Raw genomic sequence first — 17,443 nt, forward strand, 5'->3', positions numbered from 1 at the left:
GCTGTCCCATGCCAGCCAGAGCCAAAGGCCCTGCCAACGCCCTGGTGTGGATGAGAGGCCACATCCAGAATACCCTGTGCAGCTGTGCGGCTCAGCCTGGCTCAGCAGGGTCCAGCAGCAATGACAGAGCACCCCCGGGGGCAGGGATGCAGGGCCGCGCTCACCCACCTGCACGTGTAGCGTGAGTGGCGGAGAATAGGAGTTCCTCTCCCACTAACTGCTCAGCCACTGCTGGGGCTCCGCTCCACACAGTCGCTCAGGAACCCAGGCCACCAGGGGCTCCCCAGTCTGACGGCTCCCCATCTGCAAGGGTCACTGAAATAGGAGAAGAGACAACAGGGAAATGGGAGCCCCAGCCTGGAGGGGACACTTGTCACCTCACCTCTCCACCCATTGGCCAGGGAGTGTGAGGAGTCAAGCAGAAGTTCGGTGGGTCAGTGCGGATCATCTCGACCACAACAGCAATGTGACCCCTTAGGCTGGGCCCCAGCCCTAGTGGCCACAGGGGTGGGGGGTAGAATGCAGCTCAACCTCCCAGAGTCTCCATTTCTTCTGTGGCAGAGTAGGGGCCAGGGTGGTCTCTACCTCCCCGAGCTGGAGTCGGCTTAGTTGAGAGGTCATATCAGCACAGTGCATCCCCCCGCACCCGGCCTATGAGCGGATGTCCTGTCTGTGGTTCTTCATCACCACCTTTGTTTTTTGTAGTTGTTATTTGTTTAAAATTTTAATTTATTTATTCATGAGAGGCACACAGAGAGAGGCAGAGACATAGGCAGAGAGAGAAGCAGGCTCCCTGCGGAGAACCCCATGTGGGACTCGATCCAGGGACTCTGGGATCACACCCTGAGCCAAAGGCAGATGCTCAGCCACTGAGCCACCCAGGTGCCCCTCGTCACCCCCTCAGACTACAACGATTATAAGTGGGAACTCACGAAACATTTTATTGCATTTTCTCTTATTTTACAAAAAGGAGCTGGAAGATGCAAGGGCAGAGGCACAAGCCAAAAGGGAGGAGGGCCGGGTGTCGTCAGGGTAACGTGACCGAGGGCAGACATCACGAGACCCTCCAAGAGCCACAGATCCTGACACTCCTCTGGAAGTGCTCCAGATGAATTCCGGACAAGCAGGGTGGAAACCGTGAAGTGAAATGACAAAACTGAAACACACACAAAATCCTGGACCTGGCACTTTGACAACTGTTCCTAAAAAGACAAGGGGATTTTGTATGTTTTCCCATGTCGGGGGAAGAACAGCCCCATTACCACATTCAAGTCTGCGACACGTTCCCACACTCGCTCGCCGTGAGTTGGCTTCAGGAATATATATGTTGAAAGGAAGGGATTCCTGTCACAGGATGTCCCCCCAGGCACTGTGGGGTGGGAGGCAGAGGAAGTGATGACCAGCTCCAGTGGAAGCTGACTTCACAGAGGTAATAACATTTGGGGCTGGCCTGCGAGAGCAACAGGGTCACATGCTGGAGAAAGGGACACTAACAGACACTGAAGATCCTCTTGCCCCCAGCCATTCCCAAACCCCTGTTCCCCTGCCTGCCTCCCATTACAGAGGCTAAAAAGCCATGTGCTTATTTTCCTAGCATCCCTTAGAGCCAGAAGAGGCCATGGGGCCATGTTCCGGCCAATGGTATACAAGGCAAAATCTGCAGGGGCCTCAAGATCTTTTCCTCCCTGATTAAAGGGGAGAAGTCCCAGAGGAGAGCACTCTCTCACACCTTCACTATGCCTCTCATCACGCACACCTTCTCCCTTCCCACTTGGAGATGTGGCCCCATGAAGACGTGGAGTCCTGGGGCTGTGGCAGCCACTTTATCACCATGAGGTTGATGCTTGTTGCTATGGCAGCTTGTTATCACCATGAAGAGAATCAGAGAGGCAACTTAGAGTCTGATCCTGTCGCTAAATAAACCTGCAGACATCATTCCTGGTCTTGTTTTTATTTTTTTTAAAGTTTTTTTATTTATTTATTCATAGACACACAGAGAGAGAGAGAGAGAGAGGGAGAGAGAGGCAGAGACACAGGCAGAGGGAGAAGCAGGCTCCATGCAGGGAGCCTGACGTGGGACTCGATCCTGAGACTCCAGGATCACCCCCTGGGCTGCAGGCGGCGCTAAACCGCTGAGCTACCGGGGCTGCCCCTGGTCTTGTTTTTAAAGGTAAACTTTAGTGAGTCTAATGGTTTAAGCCCCTGGAAGTTATGTTTTCTGATACCTGAAGCTAAAGGCGTTTCTAAAGGATACAAGGTCCTGCCTCATGAGAAACTCCAAACAATGAGCAGACTTTGCTTCTAGAAGCCAGCCCAGGAATGTGCATAAATTCCCTTTCAGGTAAAGGATGTTTTCATTATATTATATGAAAACAGAACCAAGAGTGTCCCTAAATGATACCAAGTTCACAGGCATCTGGGACCCCTGGCCAGACCCCATACTGTCCCCAGTTTCTCTCTCCTGCACCTTGTCCCCCACCCCCACTGCACCGCCCTCCTCCACGACACACGATTCTTAGACACACCAGGCTATGTCCCACTTCCAAGCTTCTGTCACCAGGGCCCCACTTGGTGTGCCCGACAACTACCCTCCCTGGTCAGCTCGGGCTACTGCAACAGACCCCACAGACTCGGGGCTTCACCAGCACATACTTTACTCCTCCCGGTTCTGGAGGCTGGAATCGGGATCAGGGTTTCTGTGTGGTCGGGCTGTGTGGTGAGGACCCTCTTCCCGGCTCTCAGATGGCCGCCTTCCTGGATGTGTCCGTGGGGAGAAAGGTCTATCTCTTCCTTCTGAAGAGGTCACTAATCCCATTCTGAGGCCCCCCATGGCCTGGTCTAAGCCTCACTACCTCCCAAAGGCCCCACCATCTCCAATACTGTCACCTTAGGGGGTCAGTGTTTCAACCTCTGAGTCCAGACAGAGGCCACAGGCCCTCCCAAGCCTGGGCGCCAGCCTCTCGCCACCTAGGCTGCATCCAAAGCCTCTCTTGGGTCTCCAGCTCCGGCCTCATGCCCAGCACTGAGCTTGGTACTGGTGTTATAGCTGCAAACAAGACGCGAGGGACAGACATCCACCCAGCACCCACAATTCACCAACTACCCCATTAACTGGGGCAAAGGAAGAAACGTCAGATGCCTAAAAAGCATGCAATGGGGAAGCCAGCCTGGGGGGTAGGAGAGAACCTCCCCAGAAACCTAACATTTAGACTGAGACACAAAGGGCACACTGAACTTCTTGCACTGGCTGAGGCGCACAGGTGATGGGCCTCTCTGAGCCTCAGTTTCCACCTCTGTGAAACGGGGCTCCTGGCAGGCCTCCCTCCCTGGGTCAGTGTGGGGCTCCAGTGGGATCCCATGGCGAGGCCCAGGCCTGAGTGTGTTAAGAGCTCGGCAAACAGGGACGCCTTGGTGGCTCAGTGGTTGAGCATCTGCCTTTGGCTCAGGTCCTGATCCTGGAGTCCCAGGATCAAGTTCCTCATCGGTCTCCCTGCGTGGACCCTGCTTCTCCCTCTGCCTGTGTCTCTCATGAATAAATAAACAAAATAAAAAAAAATTAAAAAAAAAAAAAGAGCTTGGCAAACACATTACTCTTCAGGGAGAGTGGGGGTCTACTGGCCCCTTGTGACAAGCTAACTGGAGAAACAGCCTTTGCCTGAGTATCTGTGGGCTCGGGGGACCATGGAGTGATGGGTGCCATCTCTCCTGTTTGACCCTCAGGAAATGAGAGGCACCCTTCGGCCAAGTCAGGGGGCAGGATGTGGGGAGACAAAGCCCCAGGCCCAGGGCAGGCAGGCTGAGAGGGAAAGCAGGGGCCAAGCCAGGCCAAAGGGAGGTCAGGAGTTAGGGGTCAGAGGGGAGAGCCCAAGGCTGGGAGGGGCAGACGGTCCCAGGGTTGAGAGTCCCAGGCCCCAGAGTCAGACAGACCCAGGTGGGCTCCTACCCCGGACCCCAGCCCCCCTACCCAGCAATGCTCACACCTCCGTGGCCCTTCCAGTTTGCCTTCCATTTCAGGAAGAAGTTCTGATGCCAAGGCCAGGGCCAAGGCAGCCCCCGGGACATGCTGTCACCCCACAGCTGGCCTGTGGCCTCCTCTGTTGGCCGTCTGCGTCTCACACCCTGGACTACGAGAGGTCAAGAGAAGGCTGGAGAAAGGTCATTCCCTCCGGGGTTGCCCGATTTAGCAGAAACACACAGAATGTCTAGTTACAACTGAATGTCAGATAAACAAATAATATGTTTAGTGCAAGCACGTCCCGCACTATTTGGGACATACTTGAACTAAAAAATTATTCACTGTTTATCTGAAATTTAAATTTAACTGGATGTGCTCTATTTATGAGGCAACCCCAATTCCATGATGTCCTTATGTCATGCCCTTCCTTAAGAGTCATCCGTGGCTCCTTGGTGCCTGAGGTCAAAGTGCAGCCTGCTGCACACATGACAGCAGAGGCTCATGTGGGGTGGCTCCTGTTGTGCCAGCCTCTGCAGGACAAGGCCGTGGAGCCCCGACTCGACCATGCATTTCACAGACAGCTCTGTGCCAGGCCCCATGCTGGGGACTGTGGACCCTCCCACTGTGCCTGCCCGAGGCTCCCTCCATGAATGAACCCTGTCCCCATCACAGGCTTCAGACTAAAAGGCATTTTTGTTGTTGTTGTTCTAAGCCCCTGCCGCCTCCCCATTTCCTCTCTTTTATGGGTGGGAAACCCCTGATTTCAGATCAAAGGGACCCAAAAATTCACATGGCATTTCAAGTTGAACCCACAGCTGAACCACTGACTTCAGAGAGCTCCCCAGAGCACCTCCAGGCAGAGCCGCTTGCCTGCCTGAGGCCTCATACCAGCCTCCACCCTAGACGCAGAGAGGGGGAGCTCGGCAGACACCCACTTTCCAGGGACCCTGGAAATAAAAAGATTGGAAGAGCAACAGCTGGCATTTCTGGGGTGCCACGTGCTTAGCACTCACAGCCCATCACTTAAGACTTGTGCCAAGTAAGACCTTCCTCACCCCCACCCAGAACAAGCCAGGTCCCCAGATGACACGCAGCCCGAGCGCCCTGCGCCTTCCTCACCTGGGGCAGGTCCATTTCATCTACTTATTTGGGGAATGGGTGCACTCAGGGTCTGTGTCTCCGCTGCCAGGCTGTTCCCCAGTGCCCAGGACGGCACCTGCCATACAGTAGGTGCTCAGCAAATGTTTGTGGGAAGGAGGGAGGAGGAGGAGGAGGAAGGTCATGAGCTCCATGAGAGCAGGAGCCTTGCCCAGCTGGCTCTGTGTGTGTGAGTGTGTGTGTGTGTGTGTGTGTGTGTGTGTGTGTGTGCGCCCCGGGAGGGTGCAAGGTGCATTGGAGCAACAAGGGCTCCCTCCGTCAGCGCCATAAAATTAGCTCCTAGAATTTAACCCATGAACCGTCAGGAAAGCAGAATCTTGTTCACTTGTTTCTCCCCCTCCCCTCCTGAGATGGTGGCCCTCGCTGGGACCACTGCACAGATCACTCTGCTTTCTCATCACAAAAAGCAAACCTAAACCCGGGTATGTATGAATGTACTTTTTACAGATTTTATTTATTTATTTATTTATTTATTTATTTATTTATTTATTTAAGAAAGAGTGAGCGAGAGGGAGAGAGAGAGAGAGCACAAGCAGGGGGAGAGGCAGAGGGAGAGGCAGACGCCCCGCTGAGCAGGGAGCCCGATGTGGGGCTCGGTCCCACATCTGAGACCATGACCCAAGCTGAAGGCAGAAGCTTCACTTTCTGAGCCCCCCAGGTTCTGCCTGAACCTTGGTATTTAGACGTGCATCAAATGCTAAAGAAAGACAAGGAAGTGATTTTTTTTTTAAGATTTTTATCTATTTATTCGCGAGAAACACAGAGAGAGAGAGGCAGAGACACAGGCAGAGAGAGAAGCAAGCCCCCCGTGGGGAGCCTGATGTGGGACTCGATCCCAGGACTCCAGGATCACATCCTGAGCTGAAGGCAGATGTTCAACCGCTGAGCCACCCAGGAGTCCCAAGGAAGCGATTTCTTCAAGAGTCAAAACGGGAATTACCAGTAAAGGGGGAAAAAGAGTATGACCAGTAAAGGATACACGAGGAGCTTCTGGGTGCTGGTGGCAGCACCCTGTGCCCTAACTGGATCGACATCTCCGTGTGTGTGTGAGGGAGACAGAGTAGGTTCAGGACCTCTCCAAAATCTTCCCTGTTGGGGTACCCGGGGGGCTCAGTTGGTGAAGCATCTGCCTTCGGCTCGGGTCATGATCTCAGGGTTCTGGGATCGAGCCCTGCACTGGGGGGGGGGGGGGGCGGTCCCTGCTCAGCGAGGTGTCTGCCTCTCCCTCCCCGCTTCTGCCCCTACTCCTGCTCTTTCTTTCTCTCTCTCCTCTGAAATAAATAAATAAATAAATAAATAAATAAATAAATAAATATTTTTTAAAAATAAAGGTAAAAATTTTTCCATGTGCCTGTCAGGTTTTCCTTTACAATCTGCTCCTCTTCTGAAGGTCCTCTAAATGTCTGCCCCTTGGGGCTCTGGCCTGGGTGATCTCCATGCACGCCTGTGGGAGGATCCCTGCAAGCCTAGCTTCAGCCCCATCCACACAGTACCCACTCCCAGTCTATTCCCAGCCCCGGCCAGTCCAGCTGCCTAGCACACAGCACAGATTTCTTGGGGCCACCATGACAGCCACGCTGAGACCCGAGGATCCAGTGCCACCAGCAAGATGACCAGGTCAAGGAAGAGTATTATAGGAGAGGAAACAGCATGTGCTAAGGCCCTGATCCATTCCAGGAACTGAAAGCAGCTCCTTGTGGCACAGAGGAGGATGTGAAGTGGCTGAGACTGTGCAGGGGCATGATCTGAAAGGCCACCGGGCACAAATGCCCATGGGCATCTGACTCTAGGTCCCCCAGTGTCCCCACAGGCACCAACTCACACAGGCCTCATGCCTGCTCGCAAGAGGGGCTTATGCCTCTGCCCCACCTGCACTCGCAGCCTGAACTGCCCCTGCCTCTGCCCTCCTCCTTCCTATCCCCATCCTCCCCCTTCCCCTGCCCCCGCCCTCCGACGTGGACACATTTCTCCACTGAACAGGGAAGACAGGATGAGCACACCCTCTTCCCACCCCACCAGCCCCACCAGCCGACAGAGCAGACTCAACAGCCTGGGACCCTGGGAGCAGGAAGTATGGTTGGCCTCTACATCCAGTCTGGAAGCTTCTTCCAGAGAACAGCAGGGCAGGAAAGCTCTGGCAACCTCCTGCCTTCTCATCGCACGCCTCCTCCGGGGCACCCAGCACGCCCATCCACTTCCTGTAGGGCCCCGGCTGCTGCCCTGCTGCCGAGGGTGGTCAAGCTCAGGCCTGGCTTTTGTCAAACGCCGCCCATCCCGAAGGCCACAGGCCCATGTGGAGGAGAGAGGGGTTGGGGGGGGGGGAGGAGAATTCTCCAGATTTTCTCCCAGCCTCCAAAGGGCCTCCAGAGAGCTGGTTATATAAAGTTTCTTTTTTAAAAGGGTGGAAAGGAAATGTTTGCAAATATTAAGGAGGGCCACTCAGAGCAAATAAGGGGGCGAATGCCCCTCAAAGGACAAGGCGGGTCCCAATCCAGGAATCCCCGGTGCTCCTAAGGCTGGTGGGGGGCGCAGGGGCTACACGGTCTTGTCCCCACTGGGTCTCCAGGCCAAGCTCGGTGCCAGGCAGGAGGAGGCGCTCAGCAAATATTTGCAGATTTAACGAATGAAACAGGGAGACACAGACCAGGGCTGGGGGTGAAGGGAGGGAGCCCGAGGAAGAAGACAGGAGGGTGGCTCCTGCCGGGGAGGGGGCTCAGCAGGGAAGGGGGCTGCTCAGGAATCAGGAAAACTGCTGAGTAAAAACTGTCTTTGAAAAGGCCCCAGATTATTCATCTAAGTCCTCATCTCGCTAAATTTCAGTTCAAGCGGCTGCAAATATTTGAAATGAGTAATTTCTCCTGATGAAGAGAGTCTGATTTTGATTCTGCCTCATTTATTTCGAGATTTAGGGGAGCACCCAGAGGAGAGGGGTTGAGCCTGTCATCAAGCAGCGGCCACCCCCTCTCCCACGCCGTCCCCCACCCCGGTCCTGCCCTGCCCTGCTCCAAAGTTGTGGTTCAGGGGCAGGAGGAGGGTGAGCTATGCAGCTGGAGCAGGGGAGGGAACCCACGGGAGCCCCTAGGCCCAGGCAGCAGAGGGGCGCCCACCAGAGGGCAGAACCAGAGCCAGGTGGCCCCAGGCCTCTCCCATCTCTCCGGGCCTCCAGTTCTGGTCTACTCTGTCACAGCTGACAGCTCTGCTTGGTCACCCCCATCCTCAAGTACCTTCAGTGGCTCCCTAGAACCCTAGGTTACTTCCCCAGCCCCACCTCCTTCAAAGGCTCCTCCTCCTCTACTCAACCCCAGGCCCTGGAAACTTCTCACCACTCCATGGGGCATGAGGCAGGCCTTATTCCTCCTATAAGGCTTGAGCCCAATGTCACTTCTTCTGCGAAGCCTTCCTTGTCCCTGGGAGAAGTGGGGGCCCCCGGGGGGCTCCCCCCAACTGCAGAGCCCTTGTCCCCTGTGCCCCCATCGTCCAGAGGCCTCCTTGCCTCCCTAAGCAGAGTGAGGGCCAGAGCTGGCTCTTCAGCCTGTGCGCTTGCAGCCTGCCGCACTCGTGTGTGCTGGAGAAGCATGTGCGACGGGGATTCATCAGAAAGGCACAACCCAGAAAGGGATGAGCGTACAAATACATACATGGCGGGACCAATGTATTAACACAGAGCCCACCCTGAGCACACAGGGGCCGCCACAGGGGCCCAGGGAGAGGTCAGTCCTCGGCACCCCTCCAGGGCCCGCTGTGGCCCTGGGATGCTGACAATGCAGGTGTCTCTGCAGCGCTTCACCCACGTGTGGAGGGGAGCATGTGACTGGCTCCGGGTCATCTGTCCCCACCAGGAGAAGGCCACTCGAACGGCATCCAGCAAACACTCACTGAATGAAGGGGAGGTCCCTTCTGACTCTGGCACCACAGGAAGGCACACAAGCCCTGGGCGGTGGGCCTGGCTCTGAATGCTGGTCTGACCATTTCTTTTGTTTTGTTTTGTTTTTAAAGACGTTGTATATTTATCCATGAGAGACACACAGAGAGAGAGAGAGAGAGAGGCAGAGACACACGCAGAGGGAGAAGCAGTTTCCATGCAAGGAGCCCGATGATGTGGGACTCGACTCGGGGACCCCAGGATCACAACCTGAGTCAAAGGTAGATGCTCAACCACTGAGTCACCCAGGCGTCCCCTTTTGCCATTTCTTGCCCTTGACCCCAGAGCAAGCCACCCCCCTGGGGTGTGGGGCTTCCAGAGGATCTGCGGTGCCTTCTGCCCTGGGGGCCCCAGGAACCCATGACCCTAGCAACCAGAATAACAGACGTGTTGAGGTGGGCAGACGTGTTGAGTGAGAGCCTGGGCACCCCACGCTAGGTGCTTTCACTTGCATTTTCTCCTGTAAAGGAAAAGCAACCTGTGGGTGGGAGCAGAGGGAGCGTCATGGGTGTTAATTCGTGGGGGCAGCTGGCGACAGGCTTTCACACACAGGGAGCCGCTGAGGCACGGGTTCATTTCAGGCTGTGCTGGCCCTGCAGTGTGCCAGGCTCCGTGCTGGGGGTGGGGTTCGGAGCATGAGTCAGGGTGGGGATCCCATCCCTTGAGGAGTTGCCGTGGCAGAGGTGAGACAAGGAGCATCACTCAGGGTGGATTCAGGGGAGGCTGCCCTCCCAGTTTCTGCGTAGAGGGGCAAAGCCAGACCCAGAACTCCATCCTGGCCTCAAGGCACCAGCGTGGCTGCGGCGGCCAGCTGCTACCAGTCTTCTCAGCAAGGGCTGGGCTCGGCTTAGACCCCAGAGGGGAACGATTTGACCCTGGTGAATGAGGGGGATTCCACCCCCAACCACCTGGAATCCCAGATTTCAAGATATGTATTGTATAAGGGGATGAGGTGGGGTGACAAGGGAACTCCTGGTTTAAAATGTGGGTTCCTAGGCTCCATCCTCAAAGGCTCTGATTCCGTAGGTCTAGCCCAGGCCCAGGAACCTGCATTTGACTACCAGCCCAGGTGACTCTGGTACAGCAGGTCGGGGCGGGGGGCGGGGGGGCGCCACTGCCCATTATTGCATTGGAAGAGCCTGGAAGATCTGGCACCTGCAAACGTGAGGGTGAGCTCCACCTCCATCCCTTCCTTGCTGTGTGGCCTTCAACTTTTTGTTTTTTAAGAATTATTTATTTATTTGAAAGAGAGAGAATGTGAGCAGGGGGAGGGGCAGAGGGAGAGAGAAAGAGAATCCTCAAGCAGACTTCCTGCTCAACATGTAGCCCAAAGTGGGGCTCTATCCCAGGACCCTGAGATCATGACCTGAGCCAACATCAAAAGTCAGACACTTAACAGACTGAGCCACCCAGGTGGCCCTTCAACATTCTTTATGCTGGTGCCTCATGTAGCCATTAGGAGAGGCTGGTGGGTACAGGATTTAAAAGCTCAGGCTCGCCAGTCAGGCCATCGGAGCTTCTGTCCCACCTCTGCTGCTCACTGCCTGTGTGACCTTCCTCAGCCTAATTAACCTCTCTGTGCCACAGCTCCTTCCCCTGCACAGGTGAGGTAATAATAGCACCCACCTCCCTGGACTGTTAATGGAAAATACATGTGTGCTGGCACCCACTGTGGCTCCTGTGCATGAATTCTCAACTCCCCAGCCATATCTCTGCACCTGCCCTCACCCCCACAGCAGCCAAAGGGATCCTGTTAAAGCCTGTGCTCCATCGGCACACACTCCAATCAACAATCCACAGCAGCCTCCTGGTTGGTAGGCCTCTTTCTCACTGCGGCCCACCGCCCCCAGCTGCTCAAAGTCCAGCCCATGTCTGTGCCCTTAGCCTGTCCACCACCTGGCCCCTGGCTCACTTGTCCACCCTCTACCAGAAACTCTCCCTGGTTTGGCTCCTTTTCATTCAAGTCTCAGTCCAAATGTTAATACTTATTGTGTGCTGACTTTTGTGTTTGATTAGAATATTTGTACTTGCTTATATCTTTCTAAAGAAACTCTGAAAGATTATTTAAAAATGAAGAACAGTGACTATTGGGGATGGGAAACCAAGCAGATAGAGGTGGAGAGAGAAGAGGAGCTTTTCATCTTCTGGGATTTGAATCACGTGAGTACTCTTTATGTTCACACAAAAAAATGTATTAATAAATGGACAAATGTAGTTTTTTGGCATCTCAGCCTTCTTAGACAGCTTCTCCCTGACCAAACTTACTAAAGCCGCCCCCTTTCCATCACTCTTCACCCTTCACCTGCTTTGTTTTTCAAATCAAAGTGTGTATTTGATCGTGTGTCCCTCCCATTGGAACATCACCCTGTGAGCACAGGGCCATGTCCCATCCCAGGGCCGTGTCAGAGGTGCTTAATAGATCCCTGTGGAAGGAGTGAAAATCATCCCAGAGCTACTCCCACCTGCCCAACTGTGCACTCCTTCACACATACTCCAGGGCCTACTGATGTTGCACGCTGCATTGAAGCTGGCATACCATCATTGCTCAATAAATGTTTGTTGAATGAATAAAAGACCTGTTAATAGATGAATACATAACTTTCAGAGGGACAAGCAAAGCTTTTTAAGAGGAAAACTCTTAGAAGTATTAGGCACAGAGTAGATGCTCAATACATGGTAGCTACTATAATTATTACTAAAGTATAAATTACTTACCTGGGCCTGTGAGCAAGAAGTGAAGCCGGGAGAACCCTGATGAAAAGATGAAACAATTCCAGAGACACAAAATTCTTCTTTGGAATTTTTTTTCCCCCACTAATTGTATAAGTTCCCTTTACTTTTCAAAAAGTCTCTGCCATTTGGTCTCTGCTTGCCCACCCTCCCTGCTATAAGATGTCCCAGACAGTTTGAGGGCCAGGGGGCCCATCGGAGAAGCTACAGTTTCAGACCAGTGGTCAGGAAGCCCACAGCCCCCCAACAGTCCAAGGGGGCCACACCCAGGTGCAGGGCGTGGGAGAGAGCAGGGGGTAACCCCCTCCCGTTCCCCACCCACCCTAGGCCTCCTCCAAGCCCTTCTCCCAGCAGCCCTGAGAGGCCACAGACATGTGGTAGAAAGAACTCAGCCTCCGGAATCTGACAGCCCTGGATCCTGTCCCAGCTCCTGACCTTCCAGCACATTCTGTGCCCCAGTCACCTTACCTACTTTTTGATATGCCTGGTTTTAGGTTCATCCTCACAACATCTTTGGGAAGCAGCTCTATTCCTGCTGCATTTCACAGCTGGGGAGATTGAGGCCAGAGAATCACTTGTTCACGATTACATTGTGAGAGTGTCCCAAGTCCGATGTCACATCAACCTGTCTGCACTCCTCACTGCCTTATGCGGGTGCTCTACCGTGTGATCCTCAGTCTCCCTATCTGTAAAATGGGGGGCTAGAGTCTTCTTTTCAAATGTATCATGAAAACTTCGTTGTTTGAAAATTGACTCATGGAAGAGTCTGAGGAAGGGGCTCATCAGAGGTTTCCTTCCCTCCCTGGTGAAGCCCTATTTCGGCCCCTCATGGAACAGCAGTGTTGGACAGGTCACCTCCCCGGTCACCCCAGGAGGGCTGAGGATGGCCCGGGAGGCACAGATGGGGCTGCTGGGAGGACCTGCGAGGGTCCAGGGCTCAGCGAGCCTGCATGGGGAGGGGCTGGGGCAAGAGAAAGGCAAAGACTGGTCCTATCTGCTGCGCCCCTGCACACCTCGTCACCACGGCGACGCGGTGCCTGCGGCCTCCATCCTCTAACAGAGCCCACGAGGAGCTCAGAGCTCGAAAGGAGGGGTGGAGAAAGACAGGAGAGCAACCCCCTCCCATCTTTTCTTTCTGCCTTGCAGTGTTGTTTTGGGGGTTTTGTTTTTTGTTTTTTTGCTTCAAATCCAGCCACTGTGTGGTCCTGTCCGGGGCCTCCCGCCTCCTCCCACCTCCTTACTGGTGACTGTCACACGACAGACATTTTTAGTGGTGACAGCTGGCCTTGTGGAACTCGGCTCCAGTACGGGAATGGTTTTTAAAAAAAGAGTGAGCCAAACCACCGCCACTTTAAATAGCAATGCAGCAGGGAGGAGAGGCAGGCTAGCGCGTGCAGGCAGGAGCTCCGGCTGGGTTTCCGCACACGGTGCTGGTGGAGGAAGGGCCAAGCCCAGAGGACCTCAGGGCTGATCCTTCTCGCCTCTGCATTTGCGGGAGGGAGAAACTGAGGCCCCCAGAGGGTGGACGTCACACCGCAGATCACAGGCTTGTGAGCAGGAAGGCTGTGACCCCACCCGGGTGTGTGCGGGTATGACCAGCACCAGGCTCTTCCTTGCGACAAGGCTCCACCTCCCAATGCCACCTGCCCTTTTCTGACCTTGGAGAGAGCCCACTACGATAGGGGTGATGGTGATGGCTTCCAAGACCCCAGTGCTCCCAGATAGGTGCACCAGGAGGGCAGAGGCCCCCAAGGGCCGAAGACAAGCCCTGTCTCTGCAGGAGCTCTGGTAACATTTGCAAGGCAATGGCAGCTACAGGCTAGGATTCCCAGGGGTCCTCCAGCATCCCCTAGACCCTCATATTTGTAGCCGCAGGATCTGGAGCCCGTTGGACTGCTCTCCGTCCAGTCACACACCACGTCCTGGCCCCTTCCGTTCCCCCAAAATTCCCTTTCGTAGCTTGACACTGACCATCATGGGGGTACCGACCCCATGGAAATGGGCAAATGCTACAAATCAGAGCTTCTCTTCTCCTGGGGGCGCTGGGTGCTGTCCATCTACCAGCATGCACGCCACCGTCCAGGCCCAGGCACCCAGTGGCACCCACGGTTTCGCAGACATCACAAGAATCACCTCTGGAGTCCAAGGGACCCAGGCTCCAACTTTGCCCCTTCTGCAACTCACTGTGCAAACTTGGGCGGGTCACTCCTCCATGCCGAGCCTCGCTAGCTCCTCTGTAAAGTGGGCACGAGGGTAGCCGGACACACCTCACGCCAAGAATAGAGGGGGAAAGGAGTGCAGGGTGCTCAGTGGAGGACAAGCCTTCAGGAGCAGCAGCCGTTCTTACCATCACTGCAGTTATGTGGCTCTCTGTGTCTCCACCATCCTGTCCCCCCGCCCGGCCCCCTGCCCTTTGCTTCTGTCATCACTAAGGGGCAACTGATGCTCAGTACAGAGAGCACTGCCAGTTGGGCCTGAGCAGAGAAAACAGAGGAGGAGGCCCCCCTTCTTTGCTCTGGACATCGCGTTTCTCTTTGTGCGCCCTAAGAATGAATTCCCCAAGGCTGCCCGACCGCACCTTCCCTCTGCCCTTCCCTGCTGTAATTGCCTCCATGACCCTAACCTTCAACGCTGTATGGGCCGGTTTGATGCCCACCTCCACCCCCAGAATGTGGGCTCCATGAGGACGGAGTGTTTGCTGCAACATCCGGGGTCTAGATGGGTGCCTGGCACATTGGGAGCAAGAATGTGCCCTGAGGGGCACCTCAGCCAACAGCGTCTCCGAGGCACATGCCAAAGCAACCTGGAAAATTGTGGGTTGGGGATGTTCAAACTTCGAGAAGGGAAACGTGAAACAGGAGGGAAAGATGAGAGAATACTTCTGCATAGCAAGGGGAATGTCTTGTACCCTAAGAACCTCAGTGTACACGTGACCTCGCGCCCTCCTCTGCAGAACCCACTCGGTGTCTCTCTTTTGATCCTCCCAACACCCTGGGAGGTGGATTTTTTTTGTTATCTCCCCATCCCATTTTACAGAGGGCACTGCAGCCCAGAGAGGTGAATCCACTTGCCCAAGGCCACACAGCACCAAGAGAGACTGTACTCTTGCTAGTAACAATCTATTAAAAATTTCCAGCCCTGGGGCGCATGGTTGGCTCAGTTGGTTAAGCATCTGACTCTTTATTTTGGCTCGGGTCATGATCTCAGAGTCATGGGATCAAGCCCCATGTCAGGCTCCTCACTGAGTGAGGAGTATGCTTGGGATTTTCTCTCTCCCTCTCCCTCTGCCACTCCCCCACTTTCATGTGTGCTCTCTCGCTCTCGCTCTCTCTCATAAATAAATCTTTAAAGAAAATAAAAATCTCTAGCCCTGTCCAAAAGAGTCTTCCTGCATCGAGAGAGAACCTTCTTCACCGTGAGGGAGATCAGAAATGAAACAGGCTGGATGTGAAGCAGGGAGAATTCAAGAAGACGCTGAGCAAGGCTTAGAAAGGGACAGGGGGACAGGGTTCCTGCACTGGGCGGGGGTGGGAGTGAAGAGAGGGACTGGAGGGCCTCTGCGGAAATCCATACCCCAGGCTGGGAACTGTGGTCAGTGTCCGTAAATAACAGAGTTACTCTATGTTTCGAGGCTTAGAAAAGAAAAAAGAATGCTAGTAAGTTAAATAAATGTATCAGCATGTCATGGTATGCATTGAGAAACACATTTTTACATGAGAAAATCTTTGGTGGGGTGCCTGGGTGGCTCAGTCAGTTGGGCGTCTGCCTTTGGCTTGGGTCATGATCTCAGGGTCCTGGGATCGGGCCCCACATGGGGCTCCTTGCTCACCTGGGAGTCTGCCTCTCCCTCTGCCCCTGCTTGGTGCTCTCTCTTTCTCACCCATTCTGTCTCTCAAATAAATAAACAAAATCTTTTTTAAAAAATTAAATTAAATTAAAAAATAAAATCTCTGGTTAATAATATCTAATATTTTTAGAGTGACTATATGCCAGACTCTAACAAATATTTTAATATATTAAATTTGTATTTTTAAATGTTATCTTGTTTAATCCTCCCAGTGATCCTGTGTAGGGGTACTACCATCATACATGTGGATCGGTCAGGCTTCTGCTACAACACTGCTGTGTAACGAACAACCCCACCAATCCACTGGCTTGTCACATTTCTCCTCCTCTCTTATAGGTCTGCAGGTCAACTGGGCTGGCTCTAGTGGGTCGGCTGGATTCAGCAACAGGACACAGCTCAGATTCAGGTCAACATTAAGTGCATGTCTCCTTCTAGAACCATCAGCTCCCTATGCCCTGTGTGCCTCATAGCACATGGCAGAGGCTTAAGCAGCCAGGCCGAAAACCCAACCATATTTCAAGCCAATGCTTTTGTCACATCCACTAATAGCAGATCAACCAAACCAAGTCAGGTGGCCAAGGCCTCAATTCAGCAGGCTGGGGAAACAGACCCTGCCTATGCCAGAAGCAGGGACCACAGAGTTACATGGCGAAGAGCATGGATGTATAACTCTATTACAGGAGAGAGTGAAAATTTAAGAATGATGTCCAAGGCAGCCCGGGTGGCTCAGTGGTTTAAGGCTGCCTTCGGCCCAGGGCCTGATCCTGGAGTCCCAGGTTCGAGTCCCACGTCGGGCTCCCTGCATGGAGCCTGCTTCTCCCTCTGCTTGTGTCTCTGCCTCTCTCTCTGTGTCTCTCAAGAATAAATAAATAAAATATTAAAAAAAAAAAAAAGAATGATGTCCAATCTGCCTGCAAGGGGTTTCACAAGTGAGAACACAGGGCCTCACATGGGGACACAAGTGGCCCAAGGTGACACCACTGTTACCATGATTCCAACTGAGATTCTGGCCCAAGCTGTCTGACATCAAAGCCCCTCTGTTCCATGGCTTGTCAGGCAATCCCTGGCACATAATAGGTGCTCAGTAAATTATTGGTTTGTTATCAAAGTGCACACTTCAAACAGGTGCCATTTCTTGCATGTCCATTAAAAGAATCTTTTGAAAAGAAAAAAAAAATCAGTCAATAAATGAAATGTTGGTACCTGGTACAAGATTTGATTCTGAAGAGCCTCAGCCGGGGCAGGAGCTTAGCATCCACAGCGAGAACCTGGGAGGCTCAAGGGAGCTCCACAGGGGCTGGCCACAGAGAGGGGAGGTCAGGCCCACATGGAGGCTGCCCCTGAAGAAGAGGCCAAAGGGAGGCCTGGCTCTCCTTAAGAACCAAAGGCTGAGATTAAGAGAGAGAGAGAGAACGGCCAGCCTGAAGATGGAGCAGCGGAGTCTACGGGGAAGGAGGATCCACTGCTCACTGGGACCTGCACCAGCCACCTCTCCCACGAAAGCAAATTAGGTGAGGCACTCGAGCCAGCCAGTGAGCACAGGAGGTCCGGGGGACTCAGGGTCGAGGCTGTGGTCCAAGGTCAGCTCCAACATGACATCCGCCCTTTCATCTTTTGGGTTGCAGAAGTGAGCAGTGGGGGCGGCGGTGGGTGGATAGTGAGGTTCTAGTCCTGCCCACTGGAGCCCTTTGCTCTGTGACCCAAAATTCAAGTCACACAGTGCCTCTGAGCCTCAGCTTCCTCCCAATTAAAAAAGTGGGGGCACCCGGGTGGCTCAGTCAGTGAAGTGCATCCAACTCCTGGGTGATGGGTACCCGTGTTCATTATCCTA

The sequence above is a fragment of the Canis lupus genome, chromosome 9, assembly GCF_003254725.2.
Source record: "Canis lupus dingo isolate Sandy chromosome 9, ASM325472v2, whole genome shotgun sequence".
Classification (NCBI taxonomy): Eukaryota; Metazoa; Chordata; class Mammalia; order Carnivora; family Canidae; genus Canis; species Canis lupus.